The 15,729-nt window shown below is 45.1% G+C and overlaps 1 long non-coding RNA gene across 1 annotated transcript; it reads left to right on the top strand.

Annotated features, from left to right (window-relative positions):
• Window positions 1–119: 119 nt before the first annotated feature.
• On the top strand, window positions 120–14,750 carry LOC147010170 (uncharacterized). The gene is made up of 3 exons (XR_015052926.1): window positions 120–551; window positions 891–1,161; window positions 14,259–14,750. It is a non-coding gene; the product is annotated as an uncharacterized LOC147010170 (long non-coding RNA).
• The last annotated feature ends 979 nt before the right edge of the window (window positions 14,751–15,729 follow it).

Below are 15,729 nucleotides of genomic sequence, written 5' to 3'. Positions count from 1 at the left end.
ATATATATATATATATATATATATATATATATATATATATATATATATATATATATATATATATATATATATATATATATATATATCGATAATTGTTATAGCTAGAAAGGTGATACCCACCACAGTGTGTCTAAAAACACCCACTACATCCAGTTTGACCTTTATTTTATGTTCTTTAAGTGTGTTTGGCTCGGCCGGGGGTCGGCAACCTGCGGCTCTTTGAGCACTGAAGTGTGTCTCCCAAGCCCGATCGATAAAATCCCCCTTTTTCTCTTTATAATTAATTTTCAGAAAAATCTTTGTGAGTTTAGTCAAAGGATAAAATAATACTTGGGAACGTTGGCGGAGTAATAAACAGATATACATCGGATTACCGGCGAATTCTGCGAGAAGGACCTTCACGTTGTGCTCTCCTCACAGCCTGCTCTCCATGACTCGGTTCCTTTCGCCATCTTGTCAGCAATATTATTGTTTCATTCCGTTTCGCAGCCTCACCTTACCACTTGAACCCCATCGAAGAAGTTATCGACACCCTTATCCTCACTGGGCAGGTAAGCGAGAATTCGGTGATGAATGAATATGACTTGTATGTGGATAACAAAGGAGATGTTGTTTTTGATAACTCCCTCCTTCAATGGAGGGCGCACCTGCGTGTGACGTCACGTCGTTTGCTGTCCGCCATTTTGTATTACCAAGAAACTAAACAAACCGCACGTGCACTGCATCATTGTGTCCACATTTGTTAAAATGGTGAATTTTTACTCATTATTATATTTTGGCAATTATTTTTGGTTTTGACTTGGAGTCTTGACTTGCGAGTTAAGAGGGATTCGGAATGAGATTATCACGTCCAAGAAACGGTGTGTGTGGTGTGTGGTGTGTTTGTACAGAAATTTCACTTCATGGTGGACATCACCTCACTTTTAAATGGCCCTAACAGAAAGCTGCAAGGAAAGGGAAACACAGCTCAGTTGCTTTTAGAAGAGGTGCTGACATTGTTTGCTGGAGACATCGAGATGGGATTGCCGGCTCATTTCCCATCACTGAAACAATTGAACGAGGAGACAAACGATGAACTTGACACCGAGAACCTAAAAAAAAGTGATTCTGGCAATGCAAGAAGCCTTCACAGGGTGATTTCAGGAATTCAGAAAGGAAAAGGTAACTTTATCATTTGTGTTTAAACCCCCTTGAAGCAGACACTTCTGCACTTAACTTTTCAGCATTTACAGGAGGAGACCGAGCAGAACTAGAACTTGAACCAGACGATTTGCAGGACAAGGACGTGTGGAGTTCTAAATTCAGAGGCTTAGTGACCAAACTCGAAAATCTAGAAAGGCACAGATCTACCCTGGCACTTCAACACCGATGGACTGAAATGCATGATCTTACAAAACAAGAACAAATTGTGTTTGAAGTTTGGAATTCACCACCACAAACCTTCAGTAACATGAAGATATATTAATTTGGTATTCTGTCCATCTTCGGATCGACTTGCCTGTGCAAGCAACTGTTTTCAACTGTGAACTTCATAAAAAGCACACTGAGAAACCAATTGAACGAGGTGAGTTAAAAGTCTGGCTTGAAAATGAAAACGACAGCTCACCGTCCAAACATCGGACGACTCTCCATAGAAACTCGACAGGAGAAATCACACAGAACTAGAAGGGCACTCGGTGGAGCGCATACATCCGCCACACAATGCCTGAAACAGTAGAACATATCAGGCCCAATAATTGTTCGAATTATCATGATATATCTCGTTTTTGGCCCAATCTCTCAATGGTGAAGAACAACTTTAACAATTGAAAAACTCTATTATCTGGATATGGATTTGGATCTTCACCAAAACTGAAGCAATTCGTCCTTGTCACATCCCCAATGTGTCCACCAAGTTTCTGCGGAATCCGTCCATAACTTTTTGAGATATCGTGCTATATATCGTTGCAGCCCGATCTTTCAATGGTGAAGAATCACTTCAAAATTCCAGGAGCCGGATCAGGATCCTCACCAAAATCTAATCAGTTTGTCATTGTCACATACCGGACCTGTCCACAAAATTTCATTCGGATCCGTCCACAACCTTTTGAGCTATCCTCTACATAGACAGACAAACAAACAGACACACAGGGGTGAAAACATATCCTCCTTCCACCTTCGGTGACGGAGGTAAATATGGGTAAGCTGACTTGATGTACTGAAGAAAATTTAATGGCCTCTTTCCTCAATACCAACCCAATAACCATGTATTGAATTAAAATCAATGTTTGTGTCTTTGTCCTGTTCGTCAATTATTGAAATAGGGTTTATGTGCATTGCGGCTCTTTCGATATCGCATTTCTGACCAAATTTGAAAAAATTGCTCTTCTTGTTATTCGGGTTTCTGACCATTGCTCGGCCCACAGTCCTGATTCTAGGCGGGAAACATGGCCCCGATCATCCGGTCCTTACCACGACTCATCCAGGTCAGGGGTCATGCAGAGCTTGTCCCATCATTGGATTAGGCCATCACCAAATGGTGAGTGAGAGGGGATGGGCATGACACATCATTGATGGTGTGCAGGCAAGAGTTAATAAAGGGGGGCAGCACCGAGAAGTGGCAGGCAGGAATGAAGACCGAGTGTAGCAACAGGGTGTGTGAGCTTGCCAAGCTGCTGGGTGACGTTCTGACTCCCCCGATCAGTCATGCCTCACTTTTCCATCATCACGCTGGTTCAGAAGGCACCGTGTCTCCTCCCGTTCCTTGACACCCATGGATTTGGCCAAAGCATTCTCCTGCCAACCGACTGTCAGGTTTGGTGCTTGCGAACCTGCTCGTCTTGTGGTGACCCCCGTCATATGTGTCTGAGGTCTTAACTTAAGACATAGTCTAGTTAAGGTTCCGTTCGTTCGCTTGGACTGTCCATGTGTACATATTTGGTAGTGTGTATCTCCTCCATAACTCTAAAATCATGAAACTTAGCAGCCTGAAACTTTGCATGCATACTAAGGGAACCCAAAGGAAGTGCATGAGTGAAAACTGGGTGTTTAGGTGAATTAATACACCTCTTTTGAAGATTATTAAGGCCTGATTTAATTATATCCTTAATCAAGGCTCATCCTTCGTCAGCTTGCTCTTCCTCACATTAATTTTTTTTGCCATTTTTTTTTTTGGGTCTTAATTTGCCATTTTTTGGCCTGCCCACCAATGCCTTGATTTGGAAAATGCAGCAAAGGTTTCTTCACGATGAAGTGCTCAAATGAATTTTTTTCACTTTCCTCACTCATATCATCGAATGCCTGATCATCATACACAACCATGCCAGAGAACAGAGGGGGGGGGGGGGGCAGGTAGGCCAGTTGGTATGGGCCTACGGTTTTGAGGGGGCCTAATGTTAAACAAGTAAAGGAACAAAAAATTACACACTTACATTGATTCTTGTTTTATTCACCGTAAAGCTCACCGTCATTGGACTCTGGAGCAGTGGAAACGCATTCTCTGGAGTGATGAATCACGCTTCACCATCTGGCAGTCTGATGGACGAATCTGGGTTTGGCGGATGCCAGGAGAACGCTACCTGCCCGAATGCATCGTGCCAATTGTAAAGTTTGGTGGAGGAGGAATAATCGTCTGGGGCGTTTTTCATCGTTTGGGTTTGGTCCCTTGGTTCCAGTGAAGCAAAATCTTAATGCTACATCATACGGAGACATGACAGAAGTAAATCGACAAAATGATTTGTGCAGAATTTATTTATTGAACATTTGAAGAACATTTGATTCATTTTAATACGTACACGCGTATTTGGAAGATTTGCCATTTGCAGATTTCAATGCTTTTACTCTTTCAAGCATAGAACTAAAGAGTCCTGAAATTTTCTCTTGTGGGATTTCTCCCCAGGCTTCACGCAAAAGTTTTAGCAATTCTGCCCGTGATGTTGGTTTCCTGGATTTTTTCCGCAAAGCTCAATCCAATATGGCACAGAAGTGTTCATTGGGATTCATCTCAGGAGACTGACTTGGCCATAGAAGTCGCTTGATCCCATTTCTGTCCTGCCATTCATTGGTCTTTTTTGCAGTGTGGCATGGAGCTCTATCTTCCATAAAAAGAGTGTTGTTTTTCACCATCTGACCAGTGGAGAAGACAGGGAGACATCCATTCTCAAGGATAGAAATGTATATCGTACATGTTGTTGATGTTTCCAACACACTCCACAAGCTCTGACCGACCAGCGCTCCAGATTGCTCCCCACACCATCACTGAAACACCACCGTGTTTGACATTTGGCTGCAATTGATTCAAAGAAAACTCTTGATTGGGAAGTCTCCAGACCCATATGCGTCCACTGTCAGAAAATTGAGCAAATTGGGACTCATCTGAAAAAAATGACAGTTTGCCAAATCTCCAAGGGTCTGTTGGCCATCTCATCAGCCCTCTTCTTTCTCCTTTGAATGTTGGCTGGTCTAAGAAGAGGTTTTCTCCTTGCTCATCTCCCATAGTAGGCCCAGTTGATGAAGGTACCACATGGCACTTCTTGAGCTAACTTGGACCTCCTCTGCAACATCTGCTGCCTTGCAACGGGAAGTTTTCTCAATGGATCGCTTGACAACTGGAAGACATCTTTCTGAGGGCCCAGAAAGCGGAATGCCAACGTTCTGAGATATCTGACGCTGATTGACTCCTCCCGAATGGCCAACAATTCGTCCTATTTGAAAATCGCAAAGGTTGTGTGCTCCCTGGGTTTGAGGCATAGTTAATTGTCATACATGACCCAGGACCTCGTTTCTGCAAATAAATTGTTGCATATTAGTACAAATAATGAAATAAAACTGCGTTATGCAGATGAAATGAAGAAATTTTAGGTGTCTATTTACTTCTGTCATGTCTCTGTACAATCACATTCGAGACGATTCTGTGCTTCCAACTTTGTGGCAACAGTTTGGGGAAGGCCCTTTCCTGTTTTAGCATGACAATGGCTCCGTGCAAAAAGCGAGGTTCATTCAGTAATGGTTTGTTTGGATCGGTGTGGAAGAAGTTGACTGGCCTGCACAGAGCCATGACCTCAACCCCATCGAACACCTTTGGGATTAATTGGAACGCTGACTGCAAGCCAGACCTATCGCCCAACATCAATGCCTAACCTCACTAATGCTCTTGTGGCTGAATGGAAGCAAATCCCCACAGCAATGTTTCAACATCTCGTGGAAAGCCTTCCCAGAAGTGTGGAGGCTGTTATAACAGCGAAGTTATACCAACTCCATATTAATGGCCATGATTTTGGCAGGAGATGTTGGACGAGCAGGCGTCCACATACATTTGGCCACGTAGTGTACCGACGAATCACTGTATACATCGCTTTTGGAAGTGTTGTAGTTTTCAAATTAGGAGCTTGAAGTGATTTCATGCATTATATGATGCAATTTTTCATGATCTCCATTCAGACTAATTTAATGATATATATATATATATATATATATATATATATATATATATATATATATATATATATATATATATATATATATATATATATTGTTGTGGATTCTCACCACTCCGGAGTGCGGGCGACTGCTTTTAGCTAATTGCGGCCGCGCGCCAACCGACCGTGGCAATCCAGTCACAGCTTTCGGATCAATGCCGAAATCCAGCTACGGCTGTGTTTTTAACCACACCGTAAATCAGCCAACTCTTCTGTCCACGCGCGACAGGGTTGATCGCCGAATTGTCGATTTACCTAATTATTCGCGAACAGAAATGCCGGAGATTTACACCTCGATGGGACCCGTGCGGACACGAGCCACTTTAAGCAGCTCGCTCCGTTTGCGATTGCCGAGCGGTTTATTACCGCCAAGCCCCGTCGGACTCGATTATCTTATCAGCTATTAAAACCCACTATTATTCCGAACGCAATTACGGCAGCTCAATGGAGGAAGGGACGCAAAGAGCAGGTTCATATTCAAACAATGACATTTATTTTACACGCATGCAGTCAATGAAGCAATGGGGGTAAGGGACAAGACACGAGCAAGAAAAACCTACAGCCGTTGTCTATTTATTATGTACACTTAACCACAATTCTACTTAGCGGACAAGGTGCCACAGACTTCCATGCAAAAACCCCAGGACAGAAAAGGAGAACAGGGCCCGTAGGCCTTTAATGTTCCACGGAGCTGTGAAGACTGAAGGAGCTCCTCGAGACCGTGCAGGTTACCTGCCACCCTCGTGGTGACTCGCTCGGCCCTGGTTCGGCGACCCTCGGTGTGTCTCGTCGTCAACACGGCAGCTGGTGTATTGGCAGCTCGGTTGGTCCAGGCCGAGCCGTGCGGCCTGGTCAATCGGGCCTAGCTGACGACACCTCAGAGGAGCAATACGGGCCTTGCTCTTTTGGAGTTGATGCTCTCTTAAGAGCCCGCTCACTCCTCAGTGTCGTTCGGACCGTTATGCCGCTGGCTGGCGACTTCTCTCCGGCTGCTTCCACCGACCCACAATTCTGCATGGTACTGCAGGCTTGGCTGGACTCCAGGCTCCACTCCGACCTCAACCCCGACTTCCACTCCGAGCTCCACTCTGAACGAACTCAACCACGAACCCAGGCTGACTGGACCACGAACCCAGACTTCCACTCCGACCACGAACCCAGACTGACTACTCCCGGTGCCTTAGCCCCGCCTTTTATTGGTTTCGGGGGGGGGGGAGGGGGTGGTGTTTGTCTTTCACCTCTGACCCTTTACCCCCCGCTGGCTCCGCCGCTTTTGTCATTCCGATCCGATCTTTCCGTCAAACGCGGACAAAGCAGATGTGGTAGAAATCACTGGCCCTCGCCACAACGAGGGAGTCCCCGCATCTGTTGGCAGAGATGCCGTTCGTCTATGGATGTCGTTGCTGGCGAAAAGATGGTGGCGTTTGTGGAGATGAAGGTGAGGAGACGTCCGTTTGTTGATGTTGTTTGTTGGGGAAAAGACGGTGGCATTTGTGGAGATGAAGGTGAGGAGATGTTGTTGGTTGTGGCGAAGGTGGTGAGGAAATGTTGGTTGTTGGTTAAGGTGGTGAGGAGGTGTTGGCGGTTGTGGCGAAGGTGGTGAGGAGATGTTTAAAATAACGATAGAAAAGAATAATACTACCTCAAAGATCACAGCCCGGCTCACGAATAATGCCCATTAGATATCGGTGGGGAAATCTATCTGGACACACACTTATCGACATAACTGATCTTCGGGGAACCTGAATGGTGTTCTGTGAATTTCCACAACCGTAACAATATATATATATATATATATATATATATATATATATATATATATATATATATATATATATATATGTGTTTTGTCATGTCCTCAGCTGATGAACCCCAGCCTTGGATGGATAGCCAGACGGTCTTAACTCCGAAGCGAAGAGGCAAAATTATTGGCGGTTAAGACGCGCGCGTGATGGAAAGCAGCAAAGGCGCCTACCTGAACGGAAGCACACAGGTTTATTCTCGAACCCAAAATGAATAAACGAACATAAGGAAATTCAACAACAATGGTTTAATGAAAATCAATGAAAGAGGTGAAAATGAAAGGTGAGGTAAAATGAAATCCGAATTTGACACGTCTCCACTCAGTCACAAAAAGAGACAAGGAGAAAGATAAAATAAAAGAAAATCCCCCTTTTACACAAGCGCTCAGCTTTGCATCCAGAAATGGCCTTTCGGAGCCTTGTAGTCGTCAAACCTCGAAGTCACCGCGCGGAAAACACATAAGATGGCACGGAGTTGTTCTCCACGGCACCACGTACGTGAGGTAATTTGTCTCGAGATGTCTCCTACCCGTCCACAGTCCATGCAATACCATACAAGCCTATCTTCACAATGGGATTCCTCCATCTACCCCCACTAATGTAATAATTATATATATATATATATATATATATATATATATATATATATATATATATATATATATACATATATACATGTATGTATATATTATAGTGGGTGGTTAGGATAACCCCCCACGCCCAATTGTGGTGGACGGGCGGTTAACACCGGCCAGCCCAGACAGCTGAGCGGTTTTCCTTAGGAGGGGGACATGTGATCCTCAGAGATTATGGCGCAAGCTGGATGGGCAGTCGGCACTGGCAGAGCGATGGAACAGATGGGTGTACAGCACAAGGGGTTTATACTCAAACCCCACGACAAATGCATGGACACAGCAACTTTAAATATATGCGGGGATTTAATGACAATGGAAATATTTCCAAGGGTAATTCAAAATGTAATGAAAATAAGTGAAGTAAACTTAGGTCTGAAGTCGAGGCGCCTCTACACACGGACTTTGATACAGACAAGGATACTCTACACACGGATACAAGGATATATTAAGGATACAAGGACTTTGATACTTTGATACTTTGATACAGACACTCCACACATGGACTTTGATACAGACTTTGATACAGCTTTGCAAAGTGACCTGTATCGTGTTTGTTGGCAGATGAAGAGTTGTTGTATGCTTCCAAAGGTGTGAAGATTTGAGGCAAGCATCAATCTTGTTGGCTTTCGCGTCACCACTCACAATATGAAGAGTTTGGTGGACATCTCCTGATAACACCAACAAAATCCTTCCAATAAGGTTTTGCTGCTCTTGAGGATGTCATTCAGCGTTCAGTCTTGAGCTTCCACTGCCAGTCGGTGTGACGTAGCTTCATCCCAGAAGATGACTTTACGCTACTGAAAGAGGGATGCCAAAGCCGAGCCACGTTTTATGGCACACATTGGTGTTTCTGTGCCTGTCAGGTTGAGTGGGATTTTAAATGTATAATGGGCTGTTTGTCTGCTTTGAAGAAGCTGGGCAGCAATCTCACTCCTTGCAGCTGCCAACGTGACATGACCACTGGAATGAACTTTTGTGAGAATGAGGTTTATGAGGAATGTTTTCCCTCTGCCACCAGGGGCAACCCAGAAGATTATTCCTCTCTCAGAATTGATGTGTGCCATCACATTGTTATCAATAACCATTTGGTCTTCCGCAATCTTTTGGCTCTGTTTGTTCAACGTGATTAAGAAGTGTGACACAGTCAGTCATAAGATTTCTCTTGAAGAATTTCTTTCGAGTCTGTTGTCATCTTGATGTCGCTTCGGAATTGGCAATCCATAGACATCCAGCGTCTGGTCTGCCATGAGCTCCACAGAGTCTGACAAACGCATGAGTGCTTCATTGAAGATGTAGTCATTGTAATCCATGTCTGGCTGTCTTGCTTTCAAGCGACATTCATATGGAGTATCTTCCACCATGCATTGCTAATGTTCCCACAGCATGGATGGGTTTCCAAGGTCACAAGTTGTGAGCAAGATGGTGAAGAGTGAGTGCAGCGTTGATGGAGAACAGCTTTCTGAAGCTTTTTGCATGCAAAAATTGCTAATGCTGGTCATCAGCGCCGTGAGTCTGGCGTTTCACTCAGGCTGACTGGCAGGGACTTCAAGCAGCCATCAAACTTATAGACTGCTCTCCCATTGCTACTTTCCCCAACATCAACTTGTCCTGGAAATTCTTTCAAAGAATCTCTCTCTCTTCCTCTCTCTTCCTCTCTCTTCCTCTCTCTTCCTCTCTCTTCCTCTCTCTTCCTCTCTCTCTTCTTCAGTTGTCACAGCCTTCCTCCTACCCATGGTACAGTGAAGCTTGTGGTGAGGCAGTTGTCCTGAAACAACTTGCCTTCGCCCCATGGAAGGCAAATCCAAATGAAGGCAATCTCAGTTCCTTCAACAAAGCTCAGAATAAGTGTGTAGCTACCCTCAGGAGAGCCAGGAAGCAACACCTTTCTAATCTCAAGTCCGAAATCTCAAACCTGTCTCCCTCCTCCAAATCCTGGTGGCATCTGGTTAAGTCTGTTTCTGGTGTAAGTTCCCTCTCCATCCCCTCCCTTACCTCAAATGGCCGCACAGCTGACACTGCACATGAAAAGGCTGAATGCCTAAACTCTGTTTTTTCTAAATCTTGTGTCCTAAACCTGTCGCTTTCTGTGCCCACCTTACCCAGTCACACCCAGCTGTCCCTGAACTCTGTGTCCTTTTCTCCTGACAAGGTGGAGAGCTTGCTGTCAAACCTCGACTCAGATTCTGCAACCGGTCCAGACGGCATCAGCCCACGTGTCCTAAAAACCTGCTCCTCTGCTCTTGCTCACCCTCTCTCTGTTTTATTCACCCTCTTATTTGCTCAAGGTCTTCTGCCATCTGCTGGGAAATCAACAAAAATTACTGCCCTGCATAAAAAATGTGCAAAAACAGATCCCTGCAACTGCAGACCAATCGACCTTCTCTCAATCAGCGAGGTTATGGAATGCATCATTGCTTCAGACATTAAATCCTTCCTCTTCTCCAATGGCCTGATTTCCGATCATCAATTTGGATTCAGACCAGGTCACTCTACCTTAGACTTGCTGCTCCTGCATTCCCAACAATGGATGGAGGTCCTCAATGCCAGACATGAGATTAGAGCCATCTCCCTGGACATATTGCGTGCTTTCCATATGGTCTGGCACCCTGCCCTGCTCACCAAACTCTCTTCCGATCGTATCCAAGGCAATCTCCACTCATGGCTCGCAGACTTCCTCTCCTGTCGCAGTCAACATATGGCCCTAAATGGAATTCTCTCATCCCCTCTTCCTGTCCAGGCTCTGGAGTTCCTCAAGGCAGTGTTCTGGGCTCCACGCTTTTTCTCATTTTCATCATTGATCTGTCCGACTCACTCTCACTGCAGGCAGGTCGGTGGTCTTTCTGTCTTCTACAGTCTCCTCTCCGACCTTGCCACCCCCCCTCCCGCCCCCCGCTCTGTCTGCTATCTGTCCCACCCATATTTCCGCAGGGCGTTCAAGGTCCTTCAGCAACTCCCTTCTGGTATAACTGCCAAATCAATAATTACTGCTCACCTTCTTTCATTCCTCTTTTTTTTTCTCGCCTTTGGAACAAACTCCCACACGCTCTTCAATCCCACTTTTCCTTCAAGGTCTTCAAAACAGCTGTTAGTGTCTCTTATCACCATCTCTTATCTTCCCCCATCCAAAACCATTATCTTTTCTACCCCCATTAATCCACCCCAAACCCACCTCCTTCAAATTCCCTGCTTTCCTTCCTGAAAGTCCCTGCAGTGTCCATCTTGTTTACCCCGTGTACCCCGCCCCATCCACAAATCTCCTCATAGGTCTATTCCCCACTGTTTTCTGCTTCCCTCTCCCGTCCCCTTGTTATACGTTCTGTATGTTTGCTCTTATACGAGTCTTGACATTGTGTAATGATAACACATTGATAATAATCTGTTTGATCGTATGATAATTAATCTGCACCTCATCTCTGAGCTTATCACAATGAAGTCTGTAGATGGCCATGTCACAACCCTTATGGACATACTTTAGCACGTACTTGATTGACTTGATGCTGCTGCACAGATTCACATTGAGGTGGGAGTTAAATGTCAGTGTCAGATACGGGTTGTAAGACACGATCCATCGATTGTCAATGGGGGTAGGTGTTTCTCTGAACATTTTCTCTGCTTTTTGTCCTCCATTCTGTGCTTTGTGGCTCAAATATAGTCTATATAGATTCATTTCGTCTCTATAGATTTATTTAGTGTTATATCGATTTTGGTGTGTTGCACAGAAGGGAGGGGTGGGGGTTTGGACGTTGTTGGAGAAGCAGGTCATCGTGCAAAACCATCCTGGGGAGAGTGAACACTCTTGATACCCAGTTTTTTTTTTTTTTTTTTTTTTTTTTTTTGTATACCTTGGTCGAGGCTCGTATGAGAGCTAACACACAACTCACAGCAAGGAGGCATGAGACAAGAGGGGCGGGAGTGAAAGGGACAAAACATTGGGGAACAGACACAGGTGAACTGTGGAAGGGAGAGGGATGGGGATGGGACGGGGAACATGGCGAGGGGAAGATGGACATTAAAGGGACTTTCAGGAAGGAAAGCAGGAGAATTGAAGGAAGTGGGCTTGGGTGGATTATCGGGGGTAGAAAAGATCGAGGATTTGGATGGGGGAAGATAAGAGGTGGTGGTGAACAGCTGTTTTGAAAGCCTGGAGGGAAGAATGGGAAAGAATAGAGTGAGGAAGTTTATTCCAAAGGCAGGAAAAAAGAGGAACGAAAGAGTGAAGATGAGGAGTGATTCGTGATTTTGGTAGTTTTACCAGAAGGGGGTTGTTGGCGGACCTTGAGCGCCCTGTGGAAATGTGGTTGGGACAAATCGCAGAGAGAGCAGGGGGGGCAAGGCTGGAGAGGAGTCGGTAGAAGACAGAAAGACCACCGACCAACCTGCGGTGATTGAGTGAGAGGCCCAAAGACTCAGCTTCATTGCGGGAGATGCCAATGATCTTAAAAGCCCTGGTTTCGACAGCGTGAAGTCGAGAAAGGTGGGAGGCAGGAGCACCAGCCCAGAGGGGAGAGCAGTACTCCATCAGGCTACGGACAAAAGCTTTGTAAGTGGTCAGGAGCTCAAGAGGGCCGAGGAAGGACTTTGCACGACGGAGGATTCCCAGTCGGCGACTGGCTTTTGAGGCAAGGTTGGAAATGTGACTTTCCCAGGAAAGGTCATGGCAGATAGTGAGACCCAGAAGCTTGAAAGAAAAGACTTCTTCCAGAGGATTGTTGAGAAAGTGGATGGGGGGGTTTTGTAAACGGTCCTTTCGAAGAGACATAGTGAGAGTGTGAGATTTGTCTGGATTGAAAGACATGTTCCACGTGTTGGACCAGTTTGTGATTTTATCCAGATCTGCAGTGAGCGAAGAAGCTGCTGCTTGCCGGTCTGAGGGATGACAGATGGTACGGCAGAGGGTGGAGTCATCGGCAAAGAGAAATAGAGGATTTTCCTCTATTTCCAGTTTCCAGTTTGTGTATATTGTGGAATTTTCTCTTTGTTCTATTAACCGACCTGGTGTAAATTCTATCACTCAATTTGTAAGAAACAATTAATTCACTGTCCACAACGGAAAGTACATTTGATCAGAGAACATTTATTTGCGGTACCACGGAGTCCAAAACACTGAGATGGTAAACATGCACAATGATTTGCACTAAGCTTAGTTTACATTTTCTGACATTTTTTGCTTTCGTGGGAGTGTAGAGGGCTAAGAGAACAAAGGGAGAGAGAGAGAACATGGTGACTTTCAGCTGGCCTTGGTGAGAATCAGACAAAATACTAAAAGCAGACAACCAAAAGAATGAATACAAGGAATTGTGTATATAAAAGGCAGTGAGTACATGGTCTGATAAGCATTAGGCAAAATAACTCAAATTGCAATACGTGTCCTCTGGGTGAAATAGAATGACAGAATCATGGCAAAAGTTGCAGTGCCATCGACCAGGTCACCCTGTAGCACAGCAAGACATTTCCCCCTTTCAACACCCAGACAAAAGGGAAACACAATTGACAGCCAATTCGACGATAGCATAAAAATTAAATTGATAAAGCATCAGCAACAATTATAATTGAGAGTACATGAATATAATTTTTTTCTTCTTCTTCCACATGCACCATTTGTCAAAGGATGTGACTGGTAAATCAGAAAAAACACACACAGTTAGGAGATAATGGCGGTGGAGTTTGCACAGGAGCTCTTCTGAGGGAGTGGACACTTCATGCCATTTGTGAATGAGCTCCATGGATGAAAGAGTGTACCCGGTACATGTAAGCAAACACCAATGGTGTGTGTGTGTGTGTGTGTGTGTGTGTGTGTGTGTGTGTGTGTGTGTGTGTGTGTGTGTGTGTGTGTGTGTGTGTTTTGTGTTGGGGCAGGAGGTTAGGCAAAGTGCTTAACGATCCTGGGAGAGTGGACACCCTTTATGCCAAGTGTGAGCGAGCCCTGTGGGTGAAAGGGTGTATCCGGTTGATGGAAGCAAACACATGGTGGGCGTGGTGTGTGGTGTTGTAGGGGAGGTTTATCGTGCAAAACCACCTGAGGAGAGTGAACAGTCTTCATGGCAAATTTTAACCATGTGGCTCAAAAGGTGTGCCTGGAAAATCAGAACGAACACACAGACACACACACACGGCTGAAATATGTCAAGTATCTCTCCCGTAATGACCGAATCACGACTCTCACCCACAATTGGACGGAATAACAAATCACCTCTCACCTAATCAATTTCCCCAGTGGGCTCGGATCTCCTTAATTAACTGGTCCAGTGGCCAAGGGGGGCATGTAGCATTGGGATTCTCATCTATTTGCTACTTGTGAATGTCTGCAGCTGCAGAAGAACCCAGGCAGGATTACCTTGGGTAGCTTTCTTGGTTGTTTCCTGCAGCTTTCTTTGGTGAATGAACATACCCACACAATACACACCTACTGAGGAGACTGGGGAGACCATCATGGACATACCTACTGGGGAGATCGTCGAGGACACACCTATTGGGAAGACCGTTATGGACACAACTACTGGGGAGACCGTGGACACCTACTGGGGAGATCATCGGCATACCTACTGGGGAGACTGTGGAAATATCCACGCAGTACACACCTCTGATACAAATGGCAAAAAACTGAATGGTGCAAACAACTCGAGAAGGTGAGCAGGGAAACAACATTCGGTCCCCAACACCCTACCCACACATACACAACACCTGACAGGAATTCCAACACACAACCCACACCTCGTCACGTCTAACCCAGACGTGAAACCAGCCATGTCCGTGCCCCAGAAACACCAAACTAGCAACAAGCATACACACATCCACTCACCCCCACACATACAACATCAGATCACGAGTAAGTCATAATAAGAGCAGAGTAGGCCATCGGTGATGCGATTTGATGTTTATTTGCTTGAGGTTCAGCAAAATAAAAACACCTCCCATTAATGTCACACACCGTCATGTGACCGGAAATGAGTGGTCGCCTCAGGAATAAAAGTGGACATGTACAGAGATGTGGGGTCTCTTGGCCTGAGGAAGCTCACTGGAAAGAGGTTAAATGTCACCTGTTACTGAGGCTGCTTGTTACTTAAATTAGCAGGGTAGATGTCGATACTTTTTTGGTTGGATATGCCTTTCATATTTTAAAATTGGCACCTGTGTGACCTGGTGTTGGCATTGTGATTAGGGTGGTGGCTTGGGATCCCAGGATCCTGAGTTCAAGCCCCGTTGCCAGCTGAATCAACAACAGTGGGCTGACTCAGCCTGTCATCCTTCCGAGGTGGACGAAATGAATACCAGTGTAGTCGTCAAAAAGGCTGCACACGAAGCAAAGGGGTATCAACGGATTGATTAAATCTGGTATTGGTGTGGTGCAGGTATGATGGGCCAAATGGCCTCCTTCTGCGCCTCAACTCCTTGTAAATTCCTTGTGTCCAAAGGAAGCAGTTCAGTTTGGCATTTTAATATGAAATAGGCAAAGCCTAGAAACGAACGAAACCCATTAGAATAACCCTTTAAAACCCATTAGAATTACCCTTTAGACCACTTTCAAATTACCCTGTTGAAATTATGTGTGCGAGTTTCCACTCACTTGTGGTTATACAGTGGTTAGATGAATGCTGGGGGTCCCCCATTCTCCATAATGCTCAGCAAACATAGTTAAATGGGAGTAAAGTTGACAGTGCAGTCGAGATGCATTCGGCCAATGCTTCTTGGAACCCAGGTCGAAAACACCGGTGGAGAACATATCACACAATGTTGATTTTCAGCAGATAAAAAATAACCAAGTCCGGGAAATAGGAAAGTTCGTCTGTGGTTGGTTCCACCGAGATGCTGCTGATGTTCCTCAGAAACCAGGATGAA

Source organism: Eptatretus burgeri, chromosome 17, assembly GCF_056783735.1.
Source record: "Eptatretus burgeri isolate ZD-2024b chromosome 17, Ebu_testis_v1, whole genome shotgun sequence".
NCBI classification, from domain to species: Eukaryota; Metazoa; Chordata; class Myxini; order Myxiniformes; family Myxinidae; genus Eptatretus; species Eptatretus burgeri.
This window is presented reverse-complemented; position numbering and strand designations above follow the sequence as displayed.